The following is a 12,032-nucleotide window of genomic DNA, read 5'->3' as shown; positions in this document are numbered from 1 at the left end:
GTAACAGGCCTGCAACTTTCTGTCATTCTGTTCTGTCTTCAATTTGTCTGTTTTGAATTTCGCACAAAGCTACTCAAGGACTACCTGTGCTAGCCGTCCCTAATTTAGCAGTATAAGACTAGAGGGAAGGCAGCTAGTCATCACCACCCACTGCAAACTATTGGGCTACTCTTTACCGAAGAATAGTGGGATTGACCATCACTTTATACTGCTCCCATAGCTGAGAGGGTGAGCATATTTGGTGCAACTGGGATTCAAACCTGCGACCCTCAGGTTACAAGTCGAACGCCTTAACCCACCTGGCCATGTTGGGCCCTGTCTTCAGTTAATAACGCTAAAACTTACTGTTTGTCTGGGTGTTGAAACATTTCTTACATCCTTGTTTAATATACATTTTTAAAACTTTTTTCAATATGTTATTTGTGTAGTTTTAATTTAAGACAACAATCAGCTTGGTTGTTTTTAGGAAAAATTCCTTTCAAGTAAAACATGATGTATTTTTATATATTTAAAAACGGCTGGTATGGGTTGAGAAAATTTTTATGTAGAGGGGCAAACAACGTTTTGACCTTCTTCTGTCTCTGTCAGGTTCATAAAGAAAGAAAGAGGTAACTGACCGACAGATGACCACATGTTTGAAGGTGGTTGTGTAATTGAGTGTAGGAATGTAGAGGGTGTACTTGATGTTTGATTATATTTATTAATATAGTTTATGTATAAAGGTGTTCCTTTGTATTGGTATTCATGTTGTACTTTTATACAGTAATGTTAACCCTAAAAAAGAAAGGCAATTGTTGTTGTTTTTTTTTAGTCTGTACCATCAGTAATGATCACAGATATGATTATATTTTGCTACAAATATAATTGATATTTAAGCTTTCCAGTAATGGCACCTAAGTGATACACTTGTTATTGTCTTTGACTGTTTAATGAATGTTTGAGATAAAGATTTTACTTGAAACCAATCTCTCTCTTTGCTTCAACTTCAGTCAAGGTCAGAGAATTTAGAATTTTGCTCTACAGTACATTTCCTGGTGAACCTCCTGTTATTCTGCCAGTTACTCAATAGAAAACTGGTAAAATACCACATTTCATCACATTCTCTAAGTTTATTATTATTGACATTAGGTGGTGAATTACATGTTTTTTTTATTGTTGTTGTTTTTGTTTTGTTTTCTATGGATAAGTAAAACTGTGTTTTGGTAAAAAAACAACTTTACATCCTTATTCTGTAACCTTCTAGTTCCCAGACCTCTTTGAATCTAATAATTAGATGACTTACCAATAATAAAATAGAATTACTTTGTGTACAGCTTTACATTCTTCCTCCTGTAAAATTCTTGACACAGATTTCATTCAACTTACTATTGGAAGGTTCTTTGTGTATGTGTGTTTTCTTTTAGCAAAGCCACATTGAGCTATCTGCTGAGCCAAACAAGACGAATCGAATCCTTAATTTAGCATTGTAAATCCGTAGACTTACCTCTGTACTAGTGGGGGCAGGTTCTTTGTCTTCATTTTCTTGTTGAAGTTACTCTTGTTATGAAGAAAACAAAATTTTCTAGATGCATCATTCTCTTCAGGAGTAGTTGGGAGGTTATCGTAATATATCGGTAGACTTGAATTCTTTGAATTTTTTTCCCCTTGTACACTATTCTCTTGAATATTTTAAAAAATCAAAACATTTAATAAACTCTGTTTCCAGTTGCTTTTAGTTTAAAGAGAATGTGCTGTTTAATCCTGGTTTTTCCATTTTCAAAATACATGGTTCATCCACATAACTGACTTTTAATAATTCACTCATCAGTATTTTCTTCCTTTCAAAAAATGTTTGAACTGGTTAAACATAGGTACACATTTCATTTCCTTGTATGAAACAGTGTTTTATTGTAAAAATTGTTTGCACTTGTTCCACCTTTTTTTGTGAACCTTCTTGAAAGTAGTGTATAAGAATTGTCTACACATTCATGCACACTTGTTCCACTTTTTTTTGTAGCCTTTATAAATTTATCCTGGAAAGGAAAATTATGTTACTTTCCCATCACAACTCCAATTTCTTTTACACTAGCCACAGTTAACTTTTCTGATAGTAACACTAGTACCTGCTTACATAAGTTAAGGAAAACATTTTAAGTCCTTTATTTGATCATTTGAATTATACAAGTGTAATAAGCCCTCATAAGATACAGTTAAAGTTTAACACTCTTTGTAAGTACAAAACAAATAATCTCGTAGATGCATTTTTGGTCAAAGAAGACTAAAATCTCATGGCAACAAATAACAGCAGCACTAAACTTAGCAGTAAGTGATACCCAAATACAAGACTGTTTTTCAAATACTGGTTTTAATAAAGTCAGTTATAGTCTTAATTAAGAATGAAATTTCAAATAATATGTAGTTGTTTAGTTATTAAGCATTATTTGGTAGCTACATAACATAATTTCTGGTTACAAGTAACATATTGCTTCAGAACATATTTTCAGCATAATAAAAAGTAACTTGTAACAAAAACTGATATTTCTGGGACCATTTTATCTATTCAGCTTCGTAGCTTCATGGTTTATGTTTTTTTTTATTTAAAGTCTCAGTAATTTCATTATTCCTATCTTTGATGGGATTGTTTTGTTTTAGGGTAATGTGCTAGACTCTGGATATAGAATTATTCAGTTACTTTGTCTTTCAATTTATTTAATTTTTACAGGAACTTTGAAACAAGTGCATCACTTTGGAACATATTTCGAATTCTGACAGAGTTAAAGAAGAGAACTGAAGTTTCATGGTGAAAATAAATAAAGTGAATCTGTTAATAATCTTTCAAACTGGTTAACAGACACAAGAAGATACCAAGATAGGAATGTACTTCAGGACTATCTGTACCAGTTTCAAGGGTGTTTAATTAGTTACCATAATCCAGAAGTGACAAAATATCTGAAGCATCTGTCTGACTTCATGTATGCATAAGGATGTATATTTAGTTTACTTTCTCCACGAGTATGTAATAACTTATACTACAAGTTACTAGTAATCGTTCTTCCTGTGTTTCAATCAAATCAAATCCATTACAATACCACAAGGTATCTCCTGTTCTTTAAGCTGTGGGTGTGTTACAAAAGAAGCAGTCAATCCCTTATCACAGGTGGTGGGAGAAGTACCACAACAGAAGTAACAATTACCACTTCCTCACCTACATTTTCTACAATGTGTAGTCGTATTTGTTTTCTTCTGATAAGTTCAGCTGCTGATGTCCAGTGCATGTCCAGTCATATCTAACAATGATGTCAGTGATGGTGTAAAGTTCAAAAATACAGAAATGTACATAAGTATCTGTACTAGCCTGACTCAGTTTTTTTTTTTCCAATCACACAATAGATACATTTCACAACAGTTAAATATAGCTAAAGATCAAATTGTAGAGTCTTGAGTATCAATTTCAATTAGAGAATGTTTTGGTAAAACTGTACTTAAAGATTGGTTTAATGTTATACTTAATTGTTGCTTACTTCATGAATGAACCTGAATACTTGTTACTAATAACTATAACACAGGTTTGACATGGAGGTGTAATTGTAATGAATTTCCACAGCCAAGAAAATTGTATCTGTAAGACATAATGGGATTGCTAATAACATTGTGCTAACAAGTATCAAAAGTCCAATGCTAACTGAAATTTTGAAACACTGTTCAGCGTAAAATGCTTTAGTATTTGTTTAAGTTGCATAATTGATTATCTTGCATAGTATAACTGAAGTATTCTGCTTTCATACAATATTTGTTATTCTTGCATAACTTAAGTATCTTTCTTCATCATTGTACGTGTTACCGTTGTAACTATGGCTTCTTTAGGGTATTTGTTATAACACCGCTAAATGAACAGTTAACAACTTTGATTTCATTAGGGTATTTGATATGAAGCCACTACATTAACAGTTAACAACTTTGATTTCAGCAAGGTATTTGTTGTGACATCTCTGAGCGAGATTAACAGTGGCTACCGTATTATGTTGGTTGGCGGTTTATGTAAATTTCTGTTTGTTAAACGGTGTGTTACCTGTGGATTATCGATTAATGTATATGTTTGAGAGACTGTCATGTATTATGTTTATTCAAACATATAACAATAGAAAATCAGAAAACCAACTTCAGTCATTAACTCTTTCACTGCAAAGTCCGACTGCAGTCGATCCTACGACTTTGTGACATTTGCGACTATCGTCAAATTTTTATATTGTCTTTTTTATTCATTAGGTAGCATCACTTTAGGGCAAATGCATAGCTTCCACTTAATAAGCCTTAGATGTTTATCTTGGAATATTTACTTATTCATGAATCTGATCACGTGATTAGTATTGTTTCCGGGATGCAGAAAAGGGAAGAATGTTGTCAACAAAGTTTCCAAGATGGCTTCGTGTAGGTGTTCATCATTCACTGCAGCTCAAGTTTTGTAAATAACTCAGCAAGATTCAGACTCAAGCAGTGACTGCTTTGAGTATGAAAGCTCAGAAGAAGACTCGGAAAACAATGGTGAAGAAAGTAAATTAAGCACACAAAGAAAATTGAAAGTAACCAAGATAGTAGAGACAGTTAAAACCACGAGGGGCGTTGTTCCACTACAAGGGAAGGTCGGTGAAATCACGGGAAGGGCCCGAGGAAACAGTTCAGGAATTCCACCCCAAGTACAGTCCCAATCTCTGCCTGAACCCAAACCATCGACCATTTCAGAACAGGATCTCGGTGGGAAACACTGGAAGAAATGTAAAAGTTTGAACACGATTGGTTACCCAACTATGTATGTTCCAAACAAACAAGGAAAATGTGATGTTTATATGCTCATTTGTAATGAAAATATAATTTTTATGTAATGCACTCCTATTTACAGTACTAACACGCAAAAATAATGTGACAACCAACATGAGATAATAATAATAAGTTGACAGCAAAAGAGTTAAACAACAAGGTTCCAAGCTCAGGGTCTTACATACAACCTCTTTAGAGACTGTAACAAATTATACAGTTCTTATATTCTTGGAGAGTTATTCCTATGAAACTGGTATGAAGACTTACCAATGAACACCAATTACAGAAAAATAAAATCTAGTAATATTAAAAGTTTACATAAATAAGTGTTTGGACCTAGACATTAAGTTATTTCACACTCTTCTTTATAAGGAATTACTAAATAAACTTTTATTTTTGAATGAACGTAAATAACACAATAATTTACTTTTCTCTTACAAACAACATTAATTTGGCAAAAATATTATTGTTTTGGAATCTCAATAGATGGCGAAAGAGACAGAGCGTTAGTTTAATTATCCGAAGAGTATGTGTAAAAGTTTTCTTTTGAATATCGCGCAAAGCTACACGAGGCTATCTGTGCTAGCCGTCACTAATCTAACCCACCGCCAACTCTTGGACTACTCTTTTACCAACGAATATGGAATTGACCGTGACATTTTATAATGACCCCAAGGCTGAAAGGGCGAGCATGTTTGGTGCAACGGTGATTCGAATCCGCAACCCTCAGATTACGAGTCATGTATAAAGGAAATCTAAAAACATTTTGCAACAAATTAATCCTAATGGTATTTCACTATCGTAAACTCAGATGTATGAAGTGTAATTAACTTTATAAAAGTAAGTCGTAAGTCACAGCAGTAAGCATACGGACCTTTAAAAGTAAAATCCAGAATTCGATTCCTCAAGGTGGACTGTGTAACTAAAATATCACTCATACTTATTGTATTCTTTGAAATATAAACCTTGATCAAACATTTTTACCGTTCTAATATCGAATAAAAGAAACTATTTAGAAGCACCATTTTCTGTTTACTTTTGTTAGAAAGAGCACAGGCTTTCTTGTGACCAGCGGTAAGTCTTACAGCTCACACCGCTAAAAACCGATGGTGGGCACGGCACAGACAGCCCATTCTGTAGCTTTGTGCTTAAAAAAGAAACATAAAAATAAATTTTATCTTGGTCTTTATCAGTACAAAATGTAGATAAACAGATATTTTATATGTAAACTCTAATACAATTTACACATTTTGGAGAAGAGAAAATTTCACCGTACGCTTTGTTCTAATAAAGCGATATTTCTGACATATAAAATTCATCATAATTTATATGTTTTTGATGCGTTTGTTTGTAGGTAAGTAGAAAGCTTTGCAATAGACTATTTGTGCTGTACGCACAACGGTTAACAAAATTCGGTTTTTTAGTTCACAGACGTATTGTTGAACAATTAAAGGTCCTGGCCTGGCTCGGTGGTTAAGGCGCTCGACCCATAATCTGAGGATCGTGGGTTCGAATCTCCGTCACACCAAATATGCTCGCCCTTTCAGCATCGGGGCGAAATAATGTGACGGTCAATCTCACTATTCGTTGGTAAAAGAGTAGCTCAAGAGTTGGCGGTGGGTGGTGATGACTAGCTGCCTTCCCTTTAGTCTTGCACTGCTAAATTAGGGACGGCTAGCGCAGATAGCCCTCGTGTAGCTTTGCGCGAAATTAAACAAAAATGAAGGAAAAACTATCAGGTCATCCCATAGTAATTTTCAAAATGTAATACAGAAAGTGTATTATCATTTTGTCTTTGCAAAAGGCTTTAATGACTGAAATATGTAGTAAGACGTGTATAAAAATGTTCACACAAATTAAAGAAACTAACCCAACTCCACTTTTAGATCATTTATCAAATAAACCATTATGAAGATGGATGTGACTGAGGAGCACATTAGGCATATAATGCTTTATGAATTTAAAAAAGACAACCGTGCAGCCGAAACTACACGAAATATTCAAGTTGTTTACGATGCGAAGCCTCTCAATGAAAGAAGATATCGAAGGTGTTTTCAGAAGTTCAGATCAGGTGACTGCAATTTATGTGATGCGCCACGATCAGGTCATCCTATATAGTTTAACGATGACTTGCTGCTGGCTGCACTTGATGGAGACTGTGCTGTAACTGTTAAAGAACTGGCACAGAAGCTAATTTCACACCATTCAACAGTTCACCGTCATCTACAGCAGCTAGAAAACGTTTCAAAACTTGGCAAAAGGGTCACACATGATTTGAAAGAAGCCAACCTTAGAGCAAGAGTGGACATTTGCACTTCTCTGCACTCTCGTAAATGTAACTCACCTTTTTGGACAGGTTAGTGACTGGAGATGGAAAATTGATATTTTATAAAAATTGTTAAGTGCCGCAGACAATGGCTACGTGCAGGTGAACTGGCTAAAGCACAGCCCAAAATGTACCACCACCCTAGGAAAGTCTTGTTAATCTTTCGGTTGGATATTGTTGATGTGATTCACTTTAAATTGCTGCTATTAATGTAACGATTACATCAGACTTCTATTGTCAACAGTTAGAGCGCTCAAAGGTTGCACTGAAAGAAATGAGGCCTGCTTTGATCAGTTGTAAAGGTGTTATGTAACACAAGGATAATGCACGGCCTCATACAGCAAGGATCACATCTGCAAATATTGAAGAGCTAGACTGAAAAGATTTCCACAACTTCCTGATTCTCCAGACCTTTCCCCATCTGATTATCATCTATTCCAAATAAAGTTTGAGAGGATAGAGCAAGCTTTAAGAATAAATCAGTATTATATTATTAAAAGGAAACATTGTATATTTCACATCAGTGTTGTTTTGTACAACTAAGCCTAAAGTTACATCTGAACTAGAGATTGTTGTAGCCTAGTTGAGTATCTTAACTTTAAAATTTGTTTTCTGTAAATTAGGTAACGTGGCAGGTCTTAACCAAGCTATACATGATCGAAAAGTTGGAAAAGTTGTACCTCCATGGGTCGCTCATCAGAAAAGTAAAGAAGCATACCAGTGGAAGGATATTGCATCTCGTACTGAAGTAGTGTACAACACAATCATAAAAGACCCTGTGCACAGTCTTGGTACTAAACTTAGCTGGTATGTGCTCCTTCTAATAGAAACTGTTCTTCATATTTCTAGAGGGTGCAGCTAAGTCTTGTCCAGCTTGAAAATGTAATAAATAAACATGTCAAATACTTTTTATGAATTATACTGAACATTTTTCAGTAGCTTTAGCATTATGCAATCACCTTCCTCTGTGCTTACACTATTGTTATTTGTACAAAGCAATGTGATACTATTTGAATAAAAATACCTTCCCATATTTATCATACTGAACATTACTACAGTACTGGTTATGGCTATTGGAAAACTACCAAGTAATTAAATTGTAAGTTTTATACTGTATTCCACTGTGCACAATTGTAGGATTGGTTCCTTTAAAAGTCCTAACACTTTCTGTTTTGTCACTAGTCAGTCATTATTGTTGAAGAGGTGTGAAATAAGTGATTCATCAGAGCACATTCTATTCATATTTTCTCATCTTATGATTGAATAAATAGAGAGTTCATGTACCAGTTGAATAGTAAGTAATGACAAGCAGCTCATGTACCACATGAATAGTAAATAATAACAAGCAGCTCATATACCAGTTGAATAGTAAACAGTTACCCAAACAGCTCATGCTTCAGTTGAATAGTAAACAGTTACCCAAACAGCTCATGTACCAGTTGAATAGAAAACAGTTACCCAAACAGCTCATGTACCAGTTGAATAGTAAACAGTTACAAGCAACTCATGTACCAGTTGCATAGTAAACAGTTACAAGCAGGTCATGTACCAGTTGGATAGTAAACAGTTACAAGCAACACATGTTCCAGTATAATAATAAAGGGGAATAAGAATCTCGTGTCTTGTTATTTGGATAGTTTCCAAAATTATTATGATACTGAAAAAGATATTGTTGGTTAGAATGGTATGAAATGTATTTATTAGTTTACTATGTAGGTTAAATGTTGTTGTTTTTATAATTAAGTTGATTTCAACTATTTTGTATCAAAACACACCAAGTAATGTATATTTCTACAAATTAAGGGCCAATTTTTACTAGTATTAGCCTATAAGGTTTTATATCATAGAAAAAAGTGATTCTATTTTATTGTTATCTGACGTTAAGTTTACGTTGGTATAAAAACTATTATTTCTTCCCTCTTCCACAGGTATCGACAAATTGGTGCAGTTGGAGGACTTTTTTTTTGCTCTACTTCTTGTAGCAGAACATTTATTGTTTTTGTTATCTTAGTGGTTTAAACCAGAAGAGGTAAACACCCTTATTGCTAGTGTGTAGAATTCATAGATAATATAAACATATATATACACACACACCTAAATACAGCATAAAACCATTTAAACAACAGAAATTATTATGTAAAGTATGCATGTATTGAGCAGACAGAGATATAATGTTAAAGTATTGTGCAAAGAAATATTTTTATAAAAAGCCCATATGATCTTGTTATACTTAGAAAACATACACAACACACAGGAAAACAAGTTGCATTACTGCCATATTTTTTTTATAAATTAGATGTCCATATTCTTATTCAACTGTGTTGTCATAGGAACAACTTGTTTTAAACCTAGTTTTCTTGCTGCTTTTCCAAGTGGTACAGTACATCAAAATTGATTCTTTTTAATGTTAACAGTATTGCTTACTATGCTATCAGCCAGTTTTTAATTATGCTTCCATTTGTAATATTATTTAGTTAATGAATTACAGAGATGATATACACCTAATTTATAGAGGTGTGATAAACATACAGGATTAGTAGTGGTGTGAAGAAAAATGGATGTTCTAAATGGGCTGTATGAAGGAGGAATAAAAAAAGGTGTTGCTGGACAGTGTTTTTTTGTGGATTGAATATGTTTGTACCGTAAAATCCGTTTACCGAAAAAGATACCCTGTAATCACCATGGTGAAGGTGAGTTCTGAGTGAAGTTATTTGCATTATAACTATGTAATAAAAAGCAAACACTTCTAAGTCCAGATCCAAATGTGAGATTTGTTCCCCCTCATATGACAGAATAGCCTACTCAAACAAGACTTACTCATTTCCTACATTTTAAATGTTATAATCAATAATATATTAATGGTATTAACACTAGCTGATTCGAATAACATACTTCCCTCTTCTCGCAAAATTAACTATTTTCATCCAGTGCTGCAATCTATATACAGTTTTTTTTCTTTACACATGCCCAACTTTCCTGCCTTTGTTCTACCTTCACAACTTTTTTACATTATCTCTCATACCCTGATTTTGATTATCATGAAAACCCTGAGGGATTTTGGGGGATATCCTTTCCCTTCTTTATTCTGTGTTGGCTCATTTGTCATCTTCGGCTCTGGCTCTGCATATGTGGTTTCTCTGTTGTTGGGACCTTCTAGATTGGGATGCAACCTTAATTCATAACCATTATCTTATCTTAGGTGTTTACATAGGCCCCATTTCTGTGGTAATACATATTGGACACAATCTCTGAGTCTTTTTGAATCATGAACTGCAGCAGTACAACAACAGTCTGTTATGTCTCAGTCAGAGCCCAGTACAGCACCTATTACCATTTCTCCTCCCTCTTTTTCCCAACACTTACTTGTTCCTTCTCCTTGAGGTCCTCATCTCATCGTATTCATTGACAATGCACATCACATCACCTGGTGGATTCTAATCTGGTGAGAGCTTGGCTTACCAATTTTCTTCATTACTGGCATCCTTTCAACATGGAACATTAAGGTCTTCAACTTTTATTGGAAGGATTCATAATCCCATTTTTTTACTTCCTCCAGTGTCTCCTATTCCCATTTTCTTTCCTCCATATTGGAATCTCATGACCAGCCAGTGTCTGTTGGAGGTGGTTCAGAAACTATTATCTCAGCAGGACATTGAATCTGTTATATATCTTTCACCTAGTTTTATTCAAGACTCTTTGTTGTTCTTAAGAAAACCAGGACTGGAAGCCTATCATCAATTCGTCTTTCCTCAGTTACTTTGTTCAACTGTCCAATTTTACTGTTTCTTACCTGACAGTGGGCATTTTCTCTGGGCTTATGAATGACAGGTATTGATGTCACTAGTGTTTATCTCCACATCCCTATATCCCCATGGTCTCATCAGTATCTTCAGTTCGTCCATCACATGGTGTTTTGTTCCCTTCTCTTCAAGCTTGCTTCTGCCCCTTATGTTTTTTGTCAGGAGGTCAGAGCTTTTATTCACTATCTTCATGCTATGGAGTTGTGATTGAGCCATTATATGGATTATTGGCTTCTTTTAGCTCCTTCCAAACTGAAGTTTGCTAACCATACCCATCAGCTTCTTCTCGTGACTGCTCAGATGGGCTGTTTAATCATATTAAAGATGTCCTTCCTTCAGCCTACCCAATATCACATCCACTTGGGTGTCTTTTTCAACACCAGTCATTCAGGTCCAGCCTTTTCCTCTGCAGCTTCATTCCATGGAATTGTTAGTTCATCATGCTCTTTCAGCTCTCTCACTTTCTGCTTGTAAGGTTCTGTTGTTTGAGGGACGTGGTCTTCAGTGATGTCACTAGTCATACTTTGTCATGCACATAGGGACCCCTTCGTTAAGCTCTTCATAATCAGTAGAACCTGCTTGGGATCCCTTGTAAATTCCCTTTATCCTTACTTCTAGCTTGATTAACAATCTCTGTTGATGGTTGGACAAGATCCTTATGTTGGTGAATGTCCCACTTCCTTCTCCTTATCCAGAATTACATATTTTCACAGATGCATTCCTTCAGGGCTGTAGAAGGCTTTAGATCAAAAGGTCTTTGCATATCAAAGTTCTTGAGCTTTTTTGCACTCCATTGGACTTTAAATAACCCACTTCCCTTTGTCCCCTGCTAACATCAAAGGTTCAATCCCCTTCAATGAACACAACATTGTGGCTTTGCTATAAGAAAAAAAACACACACACACACATATAAACGTGCTTGCTTCCTCTCACCAGACAATGTCTGTTGGTGATTCTTTCTGACAATTCTACAATGGTAGCTCATATCAATCAGCAAGGGGACACGTGGTCAAGAGATCTCTGTTTTAAAATGTTGGATCTACTATATTGGACCCGCATAGATCACATTAATCTTGTGTGTTACATTCCAGGTGCTTTCAATCTCTTAGCAA

The 12,032-nt window shown here is 34.9% G+C and overlaps 1 protein-coding gene and 1 long non-coding RNA gene across 3 annotated transcripts in view; one reads left to right on the top strand and one right to left on the bottom strand.

The window, feature by feature from the left end:
* Positions 1-12,032, bottom strand: part of LOC143256124 (exocyst complex component 6-like) — a 415,504-nt gene that overhangs the window by 308,294 nt on the left and 95,178 nt on the right. The window lies entirely within an intron of this gene.
* LOC143256128 (uncharacterized) lies at positions 7,531-9,732 on the top strand. The gene is made up of 2 exons (XR_013031163.1): positions 7,531-7,927; positions 9,049-9,732. It is a non-coding gene; the product is annotated as an uncharacterized LOC143256128 (long non-coding RNA).

Source organism: Tachypleus tridentatus, chromosome 7 (assembly GCF_004210375.1).
Source record: "Tachypleus tridentatus isolate NWPU-2018 chromosome 7, ASM421037v1, whole genome shotgun sequence".
In the NCBI taxonomy this organism is placed as follows: domain Eukaryota; kingdom Metazoa; phylum Arthropoda; class Merostomata; order Xiphosura; family Limulidae; genus Tachypleus; species Tachypleus tridentatus.
The sequence above is the reverse complement of the archived record's forward strand: the minus strand, read 5'-3'. Positions and strand labels throughout refer to the sequence as shown.